This window comes from Thalia democratica, chromosome 4, assembly GCF_965202585.1.
Source record: "Thalia democratica chromosome 4, ktThaDemo2.hap1.1, whole genome shotgun sequence".
NCBI classification, from domain to species: domain Eukaryota; kingdom Metazoa; phylum Chordata; class Thaliacea; order Salpida; family Salpidae; genus Thalia; species Thalia democratica.
The window spans coordinates 56,814,453-56,837,863 of record NC_139168.1 but is presented as its reverse complement, the minus strand read 5'-3'; the positions used below and the strand labels follow the sequence as shown (position 1 = coordinate 56,837,863).

The 23,411-nt window shown below is 25.9% G+C and overlaps 1 pseudogene; it reads right to left on the bottom strand.

Moving 5' to 3' along the window:
• Positions 1–1,833: 1,833 nt before the first annotated feature.
• LOC145833457 (SUMO-conjugating enzyme UBC9-B-like) lies at positions 1,834–20,135 on the bottom strand (annotated as a pseudogene).
• Between the last annotated feature and the right edge of the window lie 3,276 nt (positions 20,136–23,411).

The following is a 23,411-nucleotide window of genomic DNA, read 5'->3' as shown; positions in this document are numbered from 1 at the left end:
CTACATAGTAGAGGCATCGCATCAAATCATTTACATGAATGTATACTGTGTCAAATTCAAACATCAAAATTAAGTTCAAAGTTCTTATTAGGTTCACTCTTTGAGTCAAAAAAAATATCCTGAGTGACCTTAAACTGTCCTGACCCATCCTGAGTTATTTAAATTCTTTTTAAAAATGTTATTTAACCTTTTCACAACCAATACAAACTAATTTTTTGAATAAAATTGGTTAAAAACTATAAAAACACTGAAACAACTAAATCTCATTCAAGATCTAGAAAAAAATGAACTGAGATTTTATAAAAATAGCAAAACTTGTCGAAGCCATCTTGAGTTTAAAAAAATTCAAACTGTCCATAGTAATTGCGAGTGTGTAGCAACCCTGATTATAATTTAATATTGATGCTAATCGAAAAAAAAACAAGTAGACGTAAATGGGAACATAGCTTTATTGACAATATATTTTATTACTTTCGTTCTTAACTTTAGCAGAAACTATTTTCTTTTTATTACCTTGTACAATAACTTCATAATCAATTTAAATTTTAACCATCGTCCAAACAACTTCACATTTCATTTAATTACTGACAAAGAATTGAGTACAACTGTAAAAGTTTAATTAAACATTATAAAAGGTGTACCCGAGTTGAACTTTATAGTTTGGAATAGATGCTCATTGAAAATAAAAAAACAAAACTAAATACACAAGTTTCTGGAGATGAAAAGATAGTATTACTAACAATATATTAAGTGAATTATTGTTATTAATTTTTTCTTTTGCTAGCATTTTATATAGCTTTGTACAACTACGTTATAATTAGCTTAAATTATATATCAATCTTTAAAACTGTTTTACAATTCATTTAATTTTGATAAAGAATCACGTTGATTCGAAAAGCTTTAAGTTTTATGAAATTTTTGAAAATAATAAATATGTTTTTATTGAGTTGCAAGTGTTTAAATTAGATAAATTTACGAAAAAGAAAAATGTAGTGATTTTAAGTTGCAAATGTTTTTTAAAACAACAAAATCTATTTCTCGAATAGAAATATACAGATAACATACAGAATATATTCTCTAAAGCTAGAATTTTTTTTTTTTATTAACAGGGTGGCCAAAGGAGTTCTAAATTGTTCAAATCCAGGTTTTCTAAATTTTTCAGAGATTTTTGAAAGTTTAATTTTATTGTAAAAATTGACAAAACTGTCTTAAATAGTATAAAAAAATTAAAAAGTTATTGTAATTCTATTTTAAATGTGTATCATAATAAATAAATATATTAAAATAAAAGTTTTGTATTATATACTTTTCATACTGTACCAAAATTTCATTATAAACATGCAAAAATTCTTTAAAACTCAAACTATTTTTAAAATTTTTTAAACTCCAGGTTTTTTTTCCTAGATTAAGAAATTCTAGGTTTTATGAAAAACATGAATTGAAAAAAAAAGAGTTTTCAATTTAGTTAGGAACTGCCATTATTAAATGCAAAACTAAAATACTAGTAACAAATAGTTAAGTTTATGAACTAGGATTACAAACACTAATTTTCTAGTATTGTTTGGCACATAACAAAAAAACTTAGAAACTAGCTTCTATAAACAAGTGAAAGAACTATTATAGAACTTAAAAAACTTAATTTAAATAAAAATAGCTAAAGTTAAACAATATTAATAACATACTGAGCTGGCAAAAAATTTAAAAAATATGCATAAGTAAACAGCAACCCTGACAACATTTTTGTAAAGAACTATATAATATAATACAAAAGTATTTATAAAAAGCTTTATTTCCTAAAACATTCAACAAAATATTTTTGTGGTATATACAAAGGCATTATTTTTTAATAAACTTTTTACTGATATTTCACAAAGCTATTTGAAAATAAAACACATTTGCATGGTAAATAATCAAAATCCACATTTTAAATGACAGCTAGACATCACTATTAATAACTTAACATTTACATAGTAGACAAAAAACTATTTTAGTTTTAATTAATTAGCTTTTTTTTTCTAAAATGGAACATACATAATTAAGGCAGTATCCATGCTAAGACAATATAGTGTTGTTTATAGAAACGAAACTAATAATATATTTACTATTAAAAAATTACTGATGCTTTTTTGCCTGTTTTCGTATTTCTTTTTCATACTCATTAACACATTTTTCGTACATTCTACAAGCTTTTACTTGAGCAGGACTGTTAATATTGGGTTCTGATAGTAAGTCCTGAATTCCAACTAAAATCTCTTTGACTGTTATTCCAGGTTTCCAATTCTCTTCATCTAAAATTGATAAGCAAACAAGACCATCATCATATATGTTTACATGAAAAATAGACGGTTTAAAAACACAGATGGGAGGAGATAAAGGGTAATCATCTTTGAACATCATCTCTAGCTTGTAACTACCACCTTCCCAGCTTGTATTTTTCTTTCCAGGAATTAAACAGCTCCATTTTTTCAGATTAAAATTACCTGAGGAATCTTTAATTGGTTTTGCTACAAATCCAAACGGATGGTCTTTCCTCCAAGCTTTTCGTTCAGCAGCAAGTCTTTCTAAGCATAGTTTTGACATTTTTATATATATTTTATTTGAAATTATAGTACAAACTGTAGATTTTATTTGTTTAGGAACTTTGTTTCTTACATTTAACATATACTAGAATCAAGATTTATATGATTCAATTTATTAGCTAATCTATGTCAAAAGATATAAGAAAAATAAAACATTTTAATCACAGGACAGATTGAAGAAAGAAAAAAATTAACCAAAAATAAACTAGAAAATCATGGAATTTGATATTAAAAAAAGTAATAAACCTGAAAAATTTAACTAAAATTAGTAAAAAACCTGGAATTTAGATTAATTTCTCAATCAACATAAAAAAACTTAGACTAGATAAGAATTACACTAAATTATATAACTCAGATGTTATTTATTACAAATACAAGACACATATAGAGTACATTTTTACAGTACATTACAGTACATTTTTCAGGGTTCCCACTAAAATTTCAAAAAAAATGATAGGGAAATCCATTAAATATAGCATATTTATAAGAAAATTATCAAAAAAATACAAACGTTAAGAACATATTTTTAAGGTACAGAAAGTAAAATATGTCATTAACCGTTTATAACACAGTCTTAATAAGAAATTTACAAAAGTTTGAGGGTTTTTGAGTTCTAATTTTAGTTAAGTAAGTTAAGGCCATAGGGGGAAGGTAAAACTCTTTTTTTTTACAAAAATTAACTTTGGCTTTTATATGAAAGCTTTAATTACAAACTATAAGCCAGTTTTTATAGAATTAAAAAATATCATTTAACTTTTGGTATATTTTATTTTTTGTAAATAGTTTACGATACAAATGTATGGATTGCAAAATTTTTGGAAATTTAAAAAATCACTAAAAATCTATCTCCTCCTTCATTTTTCAAGCAATCTCTTCAAACTTTCAGGAAATGTTCCTTACATTATAAGAAAAAAACGTTACCTATAAATATTGATAACTTGAAAAAATAAAAACTTTTTGACAAAAAATTTAAAAAAAAAACTTAAAAAAAAAAAAAATATTTTTAATAATAAAATTTTCAATTCACAAGTAACGTTTTTTGTTATTGTGCAAAGATTAGACTGTGAAAGTTTGAAGAAGATTGCTTGAAAAATGTAGGAGATAGATTTTAAACAAAATAGTCTTTTTTCGCTGTTTTAGTTTTCCCTTCCCATTGGGAACCTATTATGCGACCCGACTTTGACTGATCATATTTCAAAAAATAATTTGAATTTTTTAAAACCATAAAAAGCATTTTAAAGCTTAGAAAAAACTCTATAAAATAAGATCAACTTGTAAAAAACATGGCTAACCCCCTATGGCCTTAATTTTAGATAAATTGAATTTATTATGAAAAGGAAAAAATATCCATTAGGAGGCGCAGTAGGATTACATTTTTGTACAGAAATTGCAAAGCTTTTGATTTAAAAAAATAATTAAATTATAAATTGTTATAAAAAATCAAACGTATGCACTCATTATAATGCATTTATGAAATATGTATAATAAAATTCTATTTGAATAAGGTGTAATTTTATTAAATTAAAATGTCAATGCAAAAAACAACCTTGAAGAGTTTGGAGAAATTGATCATGGAGGTGATGGATGACCTTGTAAAGGTATGGGGGGTCTTTCAAAGGATATGAGGGAACTGAAACAGGGGCTAGTGATCCAGAAGAACAGAGTTGTTGAGCTTGAAAAATCAGTGAAATTTATTAGTGGTGGTTTTGACAAACTGGAGAAGGAAAATAAAGTTATGAAAAATCAAATAGAAGTTCTAAAATCAGATAATGCAAAATTATCTGAGAATGCTAATAAAGTTAAAAAAGGTAGTGAGTTGTCCCAAAGAGTTAACCAGATGAAAAACTTTCTAAGAAGGTCAAATGCTGAAATCCAAGGGGTACCGGTATCAGACAATGAGAATCTTGAAAGTTTGGTGATGAACATATTGAAAATAGTTGACCCACGGATTCATAGAAAGGATATTGTTTCATTTAGAAGAGGGGTCGGCAAACTGCGGCCCGCAGGCCACATTAAAATTTTTATTTAACTAGTTTAATATACTAATATTTTCAAAAACACAAAAATAAAATTTTAGTGTTTTATTTGAAGGATATTCTATTGCCTAATTTTTTTTGTTCAAAAAAATTGTCTTTAAATATGTTTTTTAAAGCACATAAAAAATGTTCCTTTTTGACCTGCCGGCCCATTATTTAGAATAGGGGTGGGCAACGTAAATAGTTGATGGGCCGGACCCAGAAAAAAATAGTCCTCAGCGGGCCGGATCATTTCAAGTTAGTGATCTTTCGGATTCAGCTAGATCTTTTTTAGATCCGGATCCTATTTTAAACATATTATATAGATCCGGCTTAATTCTAATTTTAGACAAAGATCTGGATCCGAATGGATGCTAATTTCAAAAAGATTAGAATGGCTAGATGCTTATTAATCGGGTATTTTAGAATTTTGAATCCATATATTAATTACCAACGTTCTAAATTATGAAATTTTATGTTAAATTTTGTTAAGAATTCATAATTCTGTATATATTATAATTCTGGACTGAATTAATACTAGTTAGTCCTAAAAAATGATAATTTGGTTACTAAAAGTTACTCGAGCCTAACATCTCAAGCTAAAACTTAAAAAAATTGCTATTTATCGAAATTAATTAATTTTGGCAATCCTTATCTGGAGCTTATATTGATAATATTTATCAAAAATTAACATTCATTACAATATCAAACTAATACTTTTTAATTTAATTAAGCTAAAGAAGATTCATTACATTTTTGTGCATGTATAAAAGAAACAAAACAAAAAATAATTCTGATACAATAAACAGTTTTACCATAAAAAGCAAAAAAAAAAAAGATCTTGATGAAACACTTAAATATTATGTATTAGAGTTGATTAAATCTAGTTGCATGACAGTTTGGGAAAATCTGCAAGTGAACTGAAATACCGATTAGGTTTGAAGTTAGCTTATCCTTGTATATGGTCGGAAATGTTTGTTTTTAAATGTATGAAGTATCGAACAACACAACTAGTTTCATGGTCACCTTTAGAAGTTGACAAACTTTGGTTCGATCAATAATACATAAAATCTATCTAAAAAATCTTATAAAAGCAACGAAAATTATATATTTGATTTCAAATTTTCTTATTAACTTATTTAAAAAACAGTTAAGCCTAGATAACAAATTACTTTGGCTTAAAATTTTAACACTTTTATTTTCAAAATATCAAATAGTTATAAATAATTTACGAAATTTAACTAAATTATGTACTTAAAAATTATTATTGTCAAAGAATGTACCTAAAATACTTTATCAAGAGTACTAACATAAAATAACGAAATATTGAAACAAAAAAGAAATTGATATATATTTTTAACATACCAAACATATTAAAATAATAGACTTTTAGATTAAGATCGATTTCACTAATGAAAATAATACTAAAGAAGAACTAAAGCATAAAACTGTCACATTATACTTTAAATTTTAAGTTTAAAGAATTTAGCATGATAATTACACTAAAAAGAAGTCAATGAAACATTTGTGGATCGTAAAAGTTTTTAACAAGTTGTTTAAAATCTGGAAGTATATTTGAAGTAGATATTCTCAGTAATGACTGCAAATTAGTATCAGTAAAATTTGAACGCAGCTTACTTTTGTTTATATACATGGTTAAGAATATTTGTTTGAAAATATATGTAGACCCAAACAGAACAAATAACTTCATTGTCATCTTTTTTAAATTAACAAACTTTGACTTGTAAAGTAAGTCATAAAATCTGTCAATTTTTCAGTTTTTAACTTTTCTTATTGTGTATTGCCACATTGAAGTTCAACAGTTCTAAAAATATTACTAAGTACATTTTCGGTGTCAAACGTCGACGGTTATGAAATAATGTCGAATTCTTAACTTAATTGTTGAAAGTCTGCAAAACGACGACCAAACTTATTATCAAGTGAAACTATCATCAATTGGTCATCACTAACCTTAACCATGTTATTAATCAAAAAGTCCTTAATGAAAAAACAATAGCAGAAAAAGTGCAAATTGCATGGTTGCCACTGATCAAGCTGAGAAAAATTTCCTGACTTTTTACCAAAATTTTCCTGATTTTTTTCAACCAAACTCTTAAATTAAACTTATTCTAAAATACATAATCTAACACTTGAAACTATATAAAGCTTTCAGTCTAATTTAAATACAGGTTAAAAACAACAGTTTTTTGCTGAATTCTTTCATCAAACTTCCATTACATCACTTAAACCATCTGTGTATGATTGATGTATTTGCAATAAACAGCTCTACCAGCAAAATACTTGTATTATTACCTTAAAACACAGCTTGTCTGAAAAAAGGCACAATTTTTTAGCATTTCCTAGCATAAATGTATCTAGATAAACAAACGACATATAAGGAACTTTCACAACTAAAATCTTAAATCAATAACAAATTTTTACAGTTGAAACCTTAAAACAATAAAGAACACAATTTTTTAGAATTTCCTAGCATAAATGTATCTAAATAAACGAAACGACATATAAGGAACTTTAACAATTAAAGCCTTAAATCAATAAGGTACTTTCACAACTCAAACCCTAAAACAATAACGAACTTTTACAGTTAAAACATTAAAACAATAAAGAACTTAATCAAATAATGTTTTTTTTTAATGAATGTACTAAAAACTATTTGTTCCGTTTTTTATTTGCACTTCAACCTCTTCATCTAATGAAGATATGGTTTCCTTCATCTGAACTGCATTCCGCTTCATTTTCTTGGCAATTAAAATCATTTGCCTCATTTTATTTAAATCGCTCTCATCTGCTGCCCCTACACTTGTTGAAGAGAATCTTTTCTCTAAATCAAGCCACAACTTGTGGGCTTCATTTCTTTTCTTTTGGCACTCATTTATTTTTACTTTCATTTATAAAATATTTCCTCTTATCAATTAGTATAAAATTTGTAACAAATAAATATACTCTTATATACTTTAAAAACTTAAGTTACTCTACAAAAAATACAAATAAATTTAATCTTGGCATATACCTCTCTTATAACTTATTACATAAATTTAAACAACTTTGAGAAAATTATAAAGAGGTAAAGTATACACATTAACTTGTTACATAAAATACTAAACTAACTGCTTAGTTATAAAGAACTCAATTATTTACTTAAACAAAAAACACTTTGATTCTAAAATTATGCTAGTTAAACTTTTTGTATATATCACAGTTTCACTATGGAAGTGTCCTTGCTACAGATCATCAATACTAAAAAGCTTACAAAATCTGCTTGTTCAAGTAGGGTACTTGTTCAAAATGTTAATAGAAAATTTTTGCAGTTTTGTAAGGGATATTTTACTAATTTATACCAGATGAAGGCATTGGAAATAAAATTATGATTTTTGTAAATTTTTAAGAAAATTTTGTAGTTTTTTTCTGACTTAAAAGGACTTTTAATTAATTTTTACAAGGACTTTGGAAAACAAGGAATTTTGTAAATTTAAACTGACAAAATCTGACTTTTTAAAAATTTTATCAAATTTCCTGACTTTTTTTCAAAACCCCCCATTTTTTCCTGACTTTTTTGATTTTTTTAAATTTTTCCTGACTTTTCCTGACCGAATGGCAACCCTGAAATTGTAGTTTCAACTTAAAAAATTTGACTAAAATTTAAATTAAAACAGTTTGACTTAAAAAAATTGTCAATGTTTATAAATTTTTTTTTTAAACATTTAAAAAACAAGTCAATACTTATCTGGAAAAGACAGCAATTTTGACATGTCTATATTTTATGAAAACATTATGGTAGGTAAGGTCATCAAAGTTAGTTCAGCAAAAAATTGCTTTTGGATAATTTGAAAAAGGATTACTTCAACTGACTTGAAACAGAACAAGATACTATAACAAAATAGTGTTTTATCACCAATAAATAATAAGCAATTTTCACAAACGTTTTCAGGGTCAAAATCTTACAGTTTTGTTTAATGAAACAGTTCAAAAAAGGTATTGTAGAAGTTTTGTAATAATAAAGTTGGCTGGCTGGATTTTAAATAAATTTTGAAAATGCTTAGCAGGCCGGATCATCCACTTGCGGGCCAGGATAATTTTGTCTGCGGGCCAGATTCCATTTAAAATTAAAAAAGGTTTGGGGGCCGATCATTTTCACTCTGTGGGCCGGATCCGGTACGTTGCCCACCCCTAATTTAGAAGGATGAAACCAACTGGAAAGGCTGAAGATAAGAAAAAAGTATTTAATCCTATTTTGGTTAAGTTTAGATTTTTTGAGCAGAAGGTTAAGATCATGAAAGAGAAAAAAAAGTTGGCAAATGCTAATCTTGACTCTATGTGTAATAATATTGAGAAGGTTTACATCAACAAGAATCTGACACAATTTATTCGGGACCTCCTTTACCATACAAGAAGGTTCCAAAAGGCTAATGGCTGGAAGTTCTCTTGGTCATCTGGTGGGGTTGTTTTGATGAGATTAATTGTTGTTTCTTGTATATATAAATGACATATTTTCAGCTACAAATATTAAATTGAGATTGTTTGCAGATGATGCTTGTCTGAGTTATCAACATTGTGATATTGACCATATTAATACTGTTATAAATATGGAGTTGAAGAAAATTGATGAATGGCTGTGTAAAAATAGATTGTTAATTAATTATACAAAGACAAAGTTTTTGATGTTTAATAGAACTGCAAAAAAGAATGAATTCAGTGTTAAGGTAAATGGTTTTGTGATTAAGAGTGAAAATATTAAATACTTAGGTGTGGTATTAGACAATAATTCAAATTGGAAGGCACATTTAAAGTACCTTAAATCTAAGTTTTTGAGAAGTTGTTTTATGATGTCAAAATTGAGATATTATTTAGATATGAGTACTTTGAAAATGGTGTATTATAGTTTGTTTTATCCTCATATCCAGCATTGTATATCTGTTTTGGGTGGTGCTGCTAGTTGTCATTTGAAGCCAATTGTTTGTATGCAAAAAAGAATTGTAAAATATGTTTATCCTGTGCCTGCACTGACTTAAACAAATTCATTGTTTTTGAAAACTGGTATTCTGAAATTTAATGAGGTGTTTAATTTGCAAGTTTGTAAGTTGATGCTGAATACTTTGAGGGGATTTGAGGTTGACCACAGTTGTTTTACTTCTGTTTGTATAGTTCATACACACAATACAAGACATTTAAAAAATGATATTTTTGTAATTGATTGACTTAGAACACGGCTTGGCCTAAACTCATTTAAGTATTTTGGCCCTGAGTTGTGGTCTAGTGTTCCAGAAATATTTAAGAACCTAAAAAAGGATCAGTTTAAATACAGTTACAAAAAATTCTTGTTGAGCCAGTATACTGAGTAGGTTTAAAGTGCCGTGGTTGAGTAATTTGTGTTGCATGCAGATTTTGCTTAATTGCTTTTGGTTGTTATTTTTTATCTGTTTCTCTTAATATATGTATGTTGAATTTTGTTTGTGTTTACTCTGACCATGAATGGCTGGTTTTGGTCTGTTGATGGAAAAATTATTGTATAATTGTACGTAATTGTTTTCTAGTTTTGTTATATTTTATTTGTTAGCTGTATATATTAATTACTATTACATAAATATAAGTTTTTCTATTCTTCTTACTTTTATTAGACTTAAATTAATTCTACGAATAAGTTTCAGAAACTACATTTTTCTTATTAGTTTTTTTTTTTCATTTAGCTTTATTTTTAATTTTTTATGAGTAAAATTTCAGTAAATTAGTTAGTTATCAAGCTTTAAGATAGTTATTTAATACTAATGTATTCATTATAAAAATAGTTTTATGCATTTTCTCAACAACTGATTGTGAGTTCACTATGGTGGCGGTGGTGGATTGTTGGTGTGATTTTTTTTGTTGTGTGGCTTGCTTGGGGATTTGAGCCTTATGATTTTCCCACACTTTGTGGTTTTTATTGCTGAGATTTTAGCCTTGTGAGTGTTCTCCAAATGGTTTGTCACCAAGGGTTTTTTTATTTGTTTAAAATATAGTTTTTGTTTATTTCATTTTTGGATAGTTAAAGTTGAATATTAATGGGGCAGGTAAAATTACATATGATTTAACACACTCACTTTTCCCCAGAAAACGTTTATCGTTGCAAAAGGTAGAGTTTGAGACTGATGTTTTTTTACCATAAAAAAAAATTCCAGGTTAGATGGCAACCCTGTTTATATCAAATTAGTACATACTGTACATCTTACTTTTTTTTAGCAAATAAATTTTTGATTTACATTTTCAAATATAAAATAAGCAGCACTCATAAACTGCCTAAAAGCTATGTTTGTTGTAGGAAATAAAATACTTAAGTAAAAAATGTTGATTATACAAAGTTTCACTGAATATGGTAAATTTTAGTTTTGAATTTGATGCTAGATTCTTTTATGTTCAATATTTTCAATAACCACTTATCTGAGAATGCTGAATTTAGTGTAGCATTCGCCAAGTATTTTATTGTTTTGCCAGAGAATTAGTCTTATAAGAAGTCTTAATTGGTCTTTAAATATAGTATGGACGGTTTTCTTAAAATATATATTTTAGTCTTAAGTTTTAAAGTTTTTGTAATACTTACCTTATGTTTTGCAAGATATTTATCTTATTAGGAGTCAAACTTGTTCTTAACATACGATATGTGAGTCTTTTTTTAAGATATGTATTTCTTTAATTCTGTCTAATACTTTTATATATCATTAATTATTCCCTTAATAACGTATTAAAAAGACCTAAAAGTTTTAACTGATACTCCAGGTACATATCAACCTTATATTTTTATTGTTAACTATATATTTTTGTTGTTTATTGAACAAAAAAAGCGCTCAAAATATTTGGTCCTTGGACCTTGTGCACCAAAAAACCTTTCAGTTATCGAGTCGAACACCACTTAAATACCTTTTAGCGTCTTGTCAAGGACAGATTTTACAAATTCAATAGTCGCTAATTTTAAAGTTTATTTTATCTAAAGATTGTCAGTTCGTCAAGTGTATAGTTTTTAAAAAAATGTTGCAAAAAGTTTTAAATTACATTACCTTTTATAAATTTAACTATCAAAAATATGATTACTAATATATGTTTTGGTTTTAAAAAAACAAATAGAGAGATCAATATGACACAAGAGAGAAAAATATGATTACAATGAAACTAAAAATACAAAAATAATTTAAAAGGCAATAGTTATTTAATCTAAAAGTTCTTAATAAGTGTGCTAACTTGTTAAAAAGTAAAGTGGAGAATCTCCACTTTACTGACCACTGTAGATATTGACAGTCTTTAATTAATTTTAGTTATTTCTGTCCTTAATAAAGAAATTAGACCATTTACAGGACGTTTATACAATGTTCTTAATGTGTATGTTAACTTAAAAATTTGTTTGCTGATAATTCTCTAACTAAAACTGCTTTGAAATTCACTAAGAAACCATTTTTATTATTGTTGCACTAAAAATTTCTTATTCATGAAGTTTTAACAGTAATTTTGTGTTTATTTTAACTAAAAAGAACTTCATTTTTAAACTTTGTAAAGAAAGGTCAGAAGAAATATGTTTTTACTATGTAATTTTGTTTCTTATTGACAATTATTTTTCTACTAAAACTGCAAAACTTTCTATTATTTAAAATTTTTTTGTTTAAAATTTTTTCTCGTAAACAATGTTTTTGGTCAACTTCGTGTATGTTTTTTTAACATATATTTTTTGTACATTTTACTGTTTAAACTCTCAAAAATTCATGTTTTTACTTTGAAGTCCGTTTTAAACCAATAAAGCTCTATTTAAGAAGTTATCGCTATGTTTTTGTGATTATTTTGAATATATGATAACTTTTGGTCGAGATTTTTATAAGTTACTTTTCAAAAGATTATGTCTAATTTTTTTTAATGTAATAACTTGCTCTATTTTAGAATTAAACGGTCTTTTTATTATTTCACTAAGTTAATTTAATGTCTTTTTGATGTTAAAAATGTTGAATTTTTTGTGTTACCGCAATTTTTTAATGTATAACTTATACAGTATAAGTATACTTAAAATATCAATTTAGAATTATAGCTTGTGTTTCTATGTGTATTTTTGATTAAAAAAACATTTATTATATATAAAAAAAACCTAGAAATACTACGTTCGCTACTTCATGTCATTTATGTTGCAAAAAAGAATTTTAATTTATTAGAATTTTATTTATTAAGTCTAAGTTTTCTGAATGACCTCATTTTCATGCACTGGAGTCATGCACCTTAATTTCCTATAAGTACAAAATTTAAAGCATGATAACACAAAATTTATTGGTATTTAAGTTTTTAATTGAATACTTAATAGTTCTAATGATTTGGTTTTTTATTTATGATATTGTAGTAGTTATCTGCTTATTTCTTTAAAGTAACCTTAGGTTTTACATGGCTAGTAAACTTGAAGGTCTTTCTGAGCTAAAAAAAAAATGAGTGAGCAAAAAAAAACTTTTTTGTTACTTTGTTTTTAATTTTAGTTATATAAACTCTATTTTTTGATTAATTTTTAAAGTTTTTGGGTAAGGCGGGTTGAAGGTATGAAATATAAATAAGACTTAAAAGAGCTTTAAAATAATTTGGTGACTCATCTTTTTTCAGCTCAGAATGATCTTTAAGTTTACTTTCCGTTTTACATAAAATTTTTTAATTAATGAAGATTAATTATTGTGCCGTTTTTTTTATGTGATTTGCTACGCACAAAGATTTAAACTAAGCTTAACTCTAAGGTCAGGCAACATATGCACCCTACTACACAGATGAATAAAAACCATTAGATACCAATTTTCCAAGTTTTCACTTACTTAAATAAAAAATTATATAGTTTTAAAACAAAAATTAACATTTTTGTTTTGACTATTATTATAATAAAAAATTTAAGTAAACTATATCTATAACTAACTTTTTTGAATTTATTTGGAACTATAACAGTAACTATTCTAATAAAATTTACATCAAGTTTATATTTTGTTTATGTTTATTTATGTTCTATGTTTACTTATGTGCACCTTCAATGCCATTGAGCAACCCCTATCCAAGTTTGTGGTATTTCAACTTGTAGCGTCAAGAAAACACGGAGTCTGTTATAAAATACTTGTACAGTGCTTATTCACTTATCCGAACTTCACTTATCCGGACACTCACTTATTCGGACGCTCACTTATCCGGACAGTTTCGGTAAGAAAAAAAATTCAAAAAAAATTTCAATAGTAAACGCAAAAATTCATTCAAAAAGTTTCGCAACTTTTTGAATTCCATAAGTTTTCTGCTGAAAAACGTGTTTAACTATAAAACAAACGTATATTATTTCTAATTTTAGTAAAACTTCTAATTAAAACTAGTTTGTTAGGAGTGATATGTTTCCTTTAAATTGACTTTAAACTTAGTCAAAGTTTCCCGTTTTTTTTTTCTGTCTGTTTTTTTAATTAAAAAAAAAGTCTTTCATTTTATTTAAAGAGATAGGTTTACATTATTTTTTTGTTTTTAAAGATAAATTTAATTTATATTTTCTGTTAAACAAAAACTGATATTTTTTTAAAATTAATAGTTAGGGCAGCCGGAATTACAAAAGATGAATTTTACTTGCTTAACCCATAAAAAATGTATATAGTTGCAGAGGGTTAGTAAGTCTGATGTTTTTCAACCGAAAAAAAAATAATTAATTAACCTTAAGTTTAGCTTTTATTATTTATAATTTCATTATATATTACTTACAGTTACATTGTATTTGTTTTTACCATAACACTTTTATTATGCATTGCATTATATGCAGCAGTTATATTAATATATGAAAAAAAATATTTTTTGTAGCTATCCGGGTTTTTAGTTATCCGGACACGTTTACAGAAAAATCTTGCCCAACGTGTCCGGATAAGTGAATAAGCACTGTACTTATCTCAGGGTTGCCACTTGTTTTTTCCAAATTTTTTCCAGGTTTTCCAAATTTCTTCCAGGTTTTTAAAAGTACACATTTTTGGGTATATTTTTAGTTTTAAGTTAGGTTTAAGGTAGGAAACTGTGTTAGATAGTATAAAAATATTGAAAAGATACTGTAAAGTTACTCTAGTGTGTTTTTTAATAAAAAATTTTTTTGATGATGACAAAAAAATTTTATTTATATGATAGATTTATTGTGTCAAATCGGAATTTTACTACTGAAAATGTTAAAATTATTAAAAATTCCAGGTTTTTCCAGGTTTCAAGGTAAAATGGCAACCCTGTTCTCTTTAACTTCGACAACAGTTTCTTTATTTTGCAACATCCAAATAAAAACTTGGAGTCTTAGGGTTTGGTGTTGGTCTTCAGTACCATATAGTAACTGTGAGATTCGAAGAGGCAGTCCCTAGCTCTAGAGTTTTTAATTGGAATTAACTCTGTAGGTATTCCAAGTTCCAATTTTAAGGCTGCTTCATCAACTTCATTAGTTTCAACAAAGTGTACACCTTGTCTGAACACACTAAGTAGCCCGAAACTTATCTGGGAAATACACTAAAAATGTTTTGTAAACTCATTTTCTGCCAAATGTTTCCCCTACTAATTAATGAAAAAATTTCTTGTGTCATAGCTTTTAAAAAAGAAACTTGTTACATAAAATATATTAAACAAAATTAGTAAATGATCATACTTTGTAGGGTTTGAACTAAAGTATAAGTTGCTTTTTACTGTTTTAAAAAGTTTAAATTAGTTTTTGATATATAACAGGTCAAAGGTAGAAACCAAAAAGTATGGTAAAAGTAAGAAACTCAAATCATTAAGCAACTTCGTTCACCGTGCAAGAAAAAAAACCAAATAATCAAACTGTGTAATAAGTGTTACCAACAAAAATTAGTATTTCATAAAAATTATTTGATGAGCATTACCACAAATATTTTGACCTATAAAGACCAACTTTACAAATGTTTTGTTTTATATTTGTTTATTTTTTGTATTTTATAACAATTAAATTATTATATGCTTTCATTTTTAGAAAACAAATTAAGTTTAGTTTGTATATAGTTAAATTTAGTTTTTTTTCGTAAGAATTTAGTTTGCATAATGAAGTGTTGAAAGGATATATATAGTTAAGTAATTAAAAATTCTGTTATCTAGTCTCCTATTTTTCTGCTGACACTTTTACTTCGTTTTAATGTTTTATCTTTTAAAATAAGTACAAAATATTACATACAATACAAAGTATATAAATTATAAAAATTATATTATCTTGTATAAAAAAAAAGTTAAAAATAAATTATTATATTTTATTTTGATACTTAGAGATAAAAATTGGCAATATAAAAATAAAACATTAAAAACATTAATAAATTTTTAATGACAAAATTAAACTTATAAAAAAGCGAAATACAAAATTTTCACTTGATCTGGCTATAGTAAAAAAAAGAGCGTTCATAAACTTAACTTTAAGCAAATTTATAACATTTAAAGTTAACTAATGTGTTACTTTCTATGTTTTGTTTAAGCCAGTATTGTTTACATTGCATAAACATAAACTTGAGTTCAACATTTTAGAGGCCTAGACAATTTTTGTTGTTTGTTTACGAACTAAAAATACAAAAAATTTATTTAATTGCAGCAACACTTATATGACATCACATAGAATTATACACAGATTTGTTTGCAGCAATTCTATGCATAAAATAGAGCCCATAATTTAGCTACGCATAAAAAGATTAAACCTTTTATATGCAAAAACTTATTGCATATGTACAAAATAAAAAAAAAGAATATCAAAAATTTAAGATAAACTTGTTTATCTAAACTGACTTTATTTAAGTTTTTTATCTTTTAAAGATACTTTAAAATAAATATTAAGATCATTAAGTTTTTATTAGTATTATTGGATATTTTAAAAGTTCAACTAGATTATTGTAAAAGAAAAAATCAACTTTCAAGTTTAAAAAAAAACTTTTATCGAGTGCATGATTATTCAAATTCGGACAATTCAATTTCCAAAAACTCAAATTCTTAAAATAATGTTTTAAGGGCAACTATTCAAAAAAAATGTATATTTGGAAAAAAAATTTCAAATATGTATGGGGTCTAATTAATACCTAAAACCAATTTTTTAAATTGCAAAATTAAAAAGAAATTGAGATATGGTTATAATAAGTTTTAAAATTTAGTAATTTTTAGTAATCATTAACATTCTTATCAATAATTTTCATTTTTTTCAATATCATAATATTATTAATTAGGTCTAAAACAGCATTTTTAATTAAAAAAAATAGTTATTAATTTGGAGATATGGCATATTAATTATTTTTTTAAGAATTTGAATCGTCGGAATTTGGGTTGTCCTAATTTGAATTGTCATGTAACTGTGTTGTCCAATTCGAATAGTCGTGCACCCAGTCAATAACTAAATATACTATCTACAAAATTTAAAAAACAATAGTTGAGTATTTTTAGATTTTTTAATACTTGTACTTGACTTATAATTTTTTTTTTCTGAAATTCTCAACCAACAGTTGGTATCTACTGAATGTTTCAACCAAAAGTTACTATCTAATAACAATATCTGCATAACTAAAAATTTTAGTTAGTTAAATGTTTTTTCATACGTTTTTTAACTCATAATTAGTTTTCTGTGTTGTATTAAAATTTAGCAAAAAGTTAATACTAAACATCTTCTAAACTAAATGACCTTATTGTTTAAAATTTGTTTATAAATTAAATCTTTGAGCGAGAAACTGTTAGAGAAATATTTTTTGAGAATAAAAATAATTAAAGTGTAAACTAAACGTTAATGAGAATTAGTATAAAAAGCTTATATAAACATATTTAATAAGGTGTGCATGCATTTTTTACTAAAATTATTTTCAATAAATGCATAAAAACTTGTTTACTAAAAAATAAAGTTTTAGCTTATACTTATACTCGTTCTAATACAAGCTATGTTTAAATCAACTTTTAAGTTTGTGAGATAGAGGACTTTATTATCTTTTAAAATCAGGTATCACAAAATATAGCTTTAATTTAGTGTAAAAATGAGTTTAGTACTTTACAAACAATATTAGGCTGATTAAAAACTAATATTATTTGAGCTTATTTGAATTTATATTTTTTCTCCAAAACAGGGGACTATAGCTAACTAAAACTAAGTAAAATTTCTTTAACTTTCTTCGCCGTTAAAAAGTAATTATCGAAAAACTTTTGTCGAATAATTCTCTAATAAATAGATAATAAGAAAATAAAAAAGATAGACGTCTTGATCTTTCTTAAGGTCAGTAAATTTGTATACTAGTCTTTGAGATTTTAACATTTTTCAAAAAAGAGTAATAAAAGTCTACTTTTGTTATAAATATTTTGTCGGAGAATTCTCTAATAAAGTGATAGTCGAAATAATATACTAAAAATTAAAAAGCTTTTTTCCTCGAGGTTTGCAATTTTTAAAATAAATCTCTGATTTTAAAAAGGTTTTTTATGTAACAAAAAAAACATTTTTTGACTTAAAAACCTTTTGACGGAGACTTCTTATATAATCAGTCAGTATCAATACTGAACAATGGTATGTGATGTGCGTCTTCCTCAAGATATGTAGTTTTGCAAATTTTTGTGAGATATTAATTTCTTTTCTAATAAAATTTTAAAAAGAATCTTCTGAAAATATTTTTTCTCGGAGAATTATTTAAAAAAAGCAATAATTTAAACGAGCAATTAAAAATAACTTTCTCTATGCTTATCTGTTGAAAAAAGTGTTTTAATAAAGCTAGTCACAATAAAAAGATAATTTTGTTTTGGAACGTTTATTCGTAAGTTCTTTTGTGAATGAGACAAAAATTGTCTTAAAATAGGTATTGGCTTCTTCTTTTACGTCTGTAGTGCTGCAATACTTCTTTTTTATAATCAAAAATTTACATTATTTTATTCCAAAACAAATAAATACAAAGTAGTTTATTTTTATTATAAGACTTTAAAAATAGAAAAAAAAAAGTCGAAAATTTGAAAAGTTAATTTTGTAACATTTAAGCCTAGTGTTTAAAAAAAAATTACTTACAAAGTTTTTAAAAGTTGATTTCTATTTAGAACTTACAAGTAAAAGATAATCTTATAAGTTTTTAATAACTTGTTCCTAACACTCGATAATTTAATACAATTTTAACTTTTCCTACTTTTATTAGCTTATTAACTCTGTACTTAAATTTAAGTCACTAACGTTATAAGTACGCACCTTTATATACTAAATAAAAATTGGAGTTAAAAAAATATTGCTATTTAAAAGTTACAGTTTAGTCCAAATAAAGGAATTTTATCAATTAATATAATAGTAATTATGATTTTATTTTAAAACTGTGTGTATTATTAGTTTTGTATAATTTTATACTTAAAATTTATACAAAACTAATAAATTTTCTAGAAATGCTGTTAAAGTGCGCCTTGGGTTGCCAACTATAAGAATACGGCATTATACGAAAACCGATAAAAACTTTTCTAATCTTGCATTTCCGAGAGTAAAACGAAATGTTTAAAACTTACAAGTACGAGATTTTCATGTGCTGACGTTGCTACAATCGTAGCTCAACCCGCCTAAGATTTTTTGACACTGTTAAGACAATTTTTGTCGGTATGCTAAGATTAGGCGTTAACACTAGATTTAATAAATTAAGTCAAGGAAAATTCTAACATCAGTCAAAACTTATGGTTAAAATATCAATAAAAAAACTTGTAAACATTAGTTCAAATGTTTCGTCAAACACATAAAGTGACAAAGAAATTAATTGCCGCATTATTAAAGCTTTAGTCACGTTTGCTCATCTGTCTGTAAGAGCTCGGGATAACCAAAAGTTAAGTTTTTGCATAAAGTCAAATGTTTGTGCCTATTCATGCAGTACTTTGCTGTATGGTACGAAAACGAGGGCCCTGTCGAGCGTGTAGGAGAATAAAATTAATATTTTCCAACTAATATGACTCCGCTGTACCCTTAAAATTGTTGGCAACAAAATATCTAGATCGTCTTATAATTACCCTCAGCCAGCGGAGACTTCGCTCGTTTGGTTATGTTCTGAGGATTGGCAAAGAGAGTATGCAAAATTCTCTGTTAAACAGCAAGTAGGTTTTTGGCAAACGCAAATGCACCTAAAATGAGGAGCTAGCTAATTACCGTAATAAATTGCTATTTTTTATGTACAAACGAATGAATTGAAAAACTGATTCGGTAGAAATGAAATTAAAAATGATTTATACTTATTTATTTTAGCACTTTAGTGCATCACTGTGTATGTCTTTGTTTTTAAGTTGTGTGACTACCGCTTAAGTACGCAAATTGAACCCGACCAAAAAGTGCGTACTTAGCACGGGTAGTGCGTACTTTTTGACGACATAGTATAATATGAAATTTAGTTGTTTGTTTTCTTTCTTACAACTAGCCACTAAATAATTAAGCCAAATAAACAAGTCTTTTTATTTTAAATCCTGAGCTCTATCACAAGCTAAAAAGCACACATGAAAAATATTAATTTTTGCTAAACAAAGCAGCCTTATCTGAGCAGGGCTCGCACAGAAATAAAACCAAGCAGCTCACACTTTTTGACATGATGGAATAGAGCCAAGATTTTTTTTTTATTCTGGGTAGATTGCTAGTCAAGCTAAGTTTAGTTTTATGTATTCTTAAAACCATTTTTCTGTTATTTGCTAAATTTTTTCGGTTTAGAATAAACCTAGTTTTGTTTTTTATAGTTGCGATTTTTGTTAAACATTTAATTTAGAAAGTAATCAATTTGTTATAATTTTCCATTAGCTAAAAAGTGTTTGATTCTTTTTATTTAAATAAAAACATTTCAGGAGTGTTTTCTCGCAAAAAATCTGTGAAAGTAATTATTCAAGTTATTTGTTTATTTAAATTTGCTATAAATACATAAAAAAATTATAAAGAATTTATATAAAAAAATTAGAAATTTTCTTTGTCTTTTTGGATAAGTGCGTACTTAAGGCGGGGTGCGTACCAAAAAAAGTGCGTACTTTAGCGGTAGTCTACTGTATTCATTATTCTGGGTAAAACACCAAGAGCCATATTTAGAAATTTTTATGATTTAGTATGTAATTTACTCTAGTGCAAACAAAATAGCTCTAAATTTTGGCAACTATGCCCATCGCCAATTTCGACTGATAGCAGGTTTTTTACAATTTTTTTATAGTCTTTAGCTTAAAACTTAATAATTAAGACTAATTTATTAGAGTATTTAAGTTTTATTGGTTTTTTACTGTTAGTTTAATTATTTATGTTAAGTTGTTTATTAGTTATTCCGTATTTATCTTAAGTTAGTCTAATTTGTTTTTTGTTCTTGATAAAAACTTACTAAGTTGCTGTCTTGGTATTTATTAAGCTAGTAGTAAAATTATGATGTAAACAAAGAATCATAAGTGGCGAATACGTAGCAGTAACTGAATAGCATATTAAATGTTCAGCGCGCCTTAGGGTACCTGTAGATTATAACAACAGATAATTTTCCAGAAGTTTTGAAGAACGGGAGCCAACGTCTACGAGTTTCAACAAGACTCTTTTTTTAATGAACATTTAAAGTAATTATGTTTATCAATTTATACTTAATATAAATAACTAACATATTTTGTATGAGCTACTACTCACTAGTCTGGTACATGGTTTACTATCATTTCTAACTCGCTATCATTTCTAACCTGATCATTTCTAACCTGATCACTTCTAACCCGATCATTTCTAACCCGATCACTTCTAACCCGATCACTTCTAACCCGATCACTTGTAACCCGATCACTTCTAACCCGATCATTTCTAACCCGATCACTTCTAACCCGATCACTTCTAAACCGATCACTTGTAACCCGATCACTTCTATCCCGATCACTTCTAACCCGATCATTTCTAACCCGATCACTTCTAACCCGATCAATTCTAACCCGATCACTTCTAACCCAATCATTTTTAACCCGATCATTTCTAACCCGATCATATCTAACCCAATCATTTCTAACCCGATCGTTTCTAAACCGATCATATCTGACCCGAAATTTATTTAGCCGATCTGTATTAATATATTAAAATATTATTTTTTTAAGATAAGGATTTATTTTATAAACAAATTAATCTCAACAAAATTGTTTTTTTGGAAGTTTAGTTTATTTTGTTTAAAATAAAATCTAATTTTCAGATAGCTTTTGTTAAAACTTAATTGTTGATATTAATTTGTTCATTTATTGTTTTGATAATAAGGTTTAAATTTGGATTATTAATTAAGTGTAGTTAATTAGTTTTAAAAAGCATTAGGAAAAGTGTAAGTCGTTTGTATTCTAAAAATTAAATATTAAGTTTTGATAGTCGTCAATGTAAGAAATATAATGAGTATCGCAGCGGCTAAAGTCTACTGTGTACTTTTTTTTAAAATGATTCTATATGGTTATTATATATTTTTAAGTGTAGAAACCAGATTACCAATTTGCCTCTAAAATCAGGGAGAATTTATATGAAATACAACATTTTTTTTTAAATATTAATATCAGCGTTTATGAAACTTTAAATAATACACATTATAAAATTTAATAATTGTAATTATAATGGTGGTTTCATTAAAAATTAATATCATTAAATTGTAAGTTGTTTAAACGAAAGTGTATACTGTTTAATACAAAGCCAAAAATAGAGGTAGAAGGTTTTTTTAATATTCAGAACTTGTCATTTACTCGAATTTTAACTTAATTTTAATTCTTAAATCAACTGGTAAATTGTATATAAAGATTAAATGTAATTAAGTTATAATTAATTATAATAAACTAAACTATGAAAGTTTAATGTCGAAAACTTATTATTGCGCATTTTTTCTTTTGAAATAGAATTTATGTAGGGCGAAATAAATTTACATTTTTCATAAAAATTTAAATGTTTTCAAAATTTAAAATTGCAAAAACACGATTATTCTCACGATTAATAGTAGATATTTCTAAAATAATTTTCTTGGTATCTTTTGAAAGCTATTTTTTTACAGGTTTTCAAAAACTTTAGATTATTTAGCGATCATTAAATATGAAATGTAAGTATATATTATTAGATTAAACTATATAACTTAAAAATTTATAACAAAATAATAAAACCAGTTTGTATTGAGAAACCTATTATATAGGTTTAAATTTTTATTAAAGAAAAAACTCATCATATTTATAGAAATTTAGAGGTGCAAAAAACCACCGAGATTAAAATCAATAGACTGCAAAATGGCTTTACTGTAATGAATAAAAAATAAAGATGTTTTGTGTAATAATCGTCTGGAAAAATGTTTGATTAAAAGAAACAAAGAACTTAATGGAGTTTTTATAAAATTCTGCTCCTAATTATACTAAATTAAATATAATTAATTTATTATTCTATTACAAAATGTTTAGATTTAATACCTATTTTGTTTTTACTTACGTTATTTCAACTGCTCATAATAAAGTAATTTAAAGAAATGTTTTTCAATTAAAGTACTAATTTAAGTCGCAATTAAAACATAGGCGAGATTTATAGATGTACTTAATTCGATCTTGTTATACAAATAAACTTGTCTGTTCAACAATTAGTGTTAAACATTATTTTTGCTCTAAAATTAAGTAGGAATTTATTAATGATGTGAAATCTAGACGGTCAATCGACATAACAACTTTTGCGGTTTAGTTATATGACAAAACTGTTTTAATAGCTAATTTCTATTAAAAACAATGCTTTTCCACTTAATATAACAAAAGTTTTTAACTTCTCCTAATGCTTGTTTGAATTCCATTGTCTTAATAGGCGTATGCAAGTTGCATAACAATTTGTATAAGTTATTAAGAGGAAACTTAAAACTACCCTACTATAAAA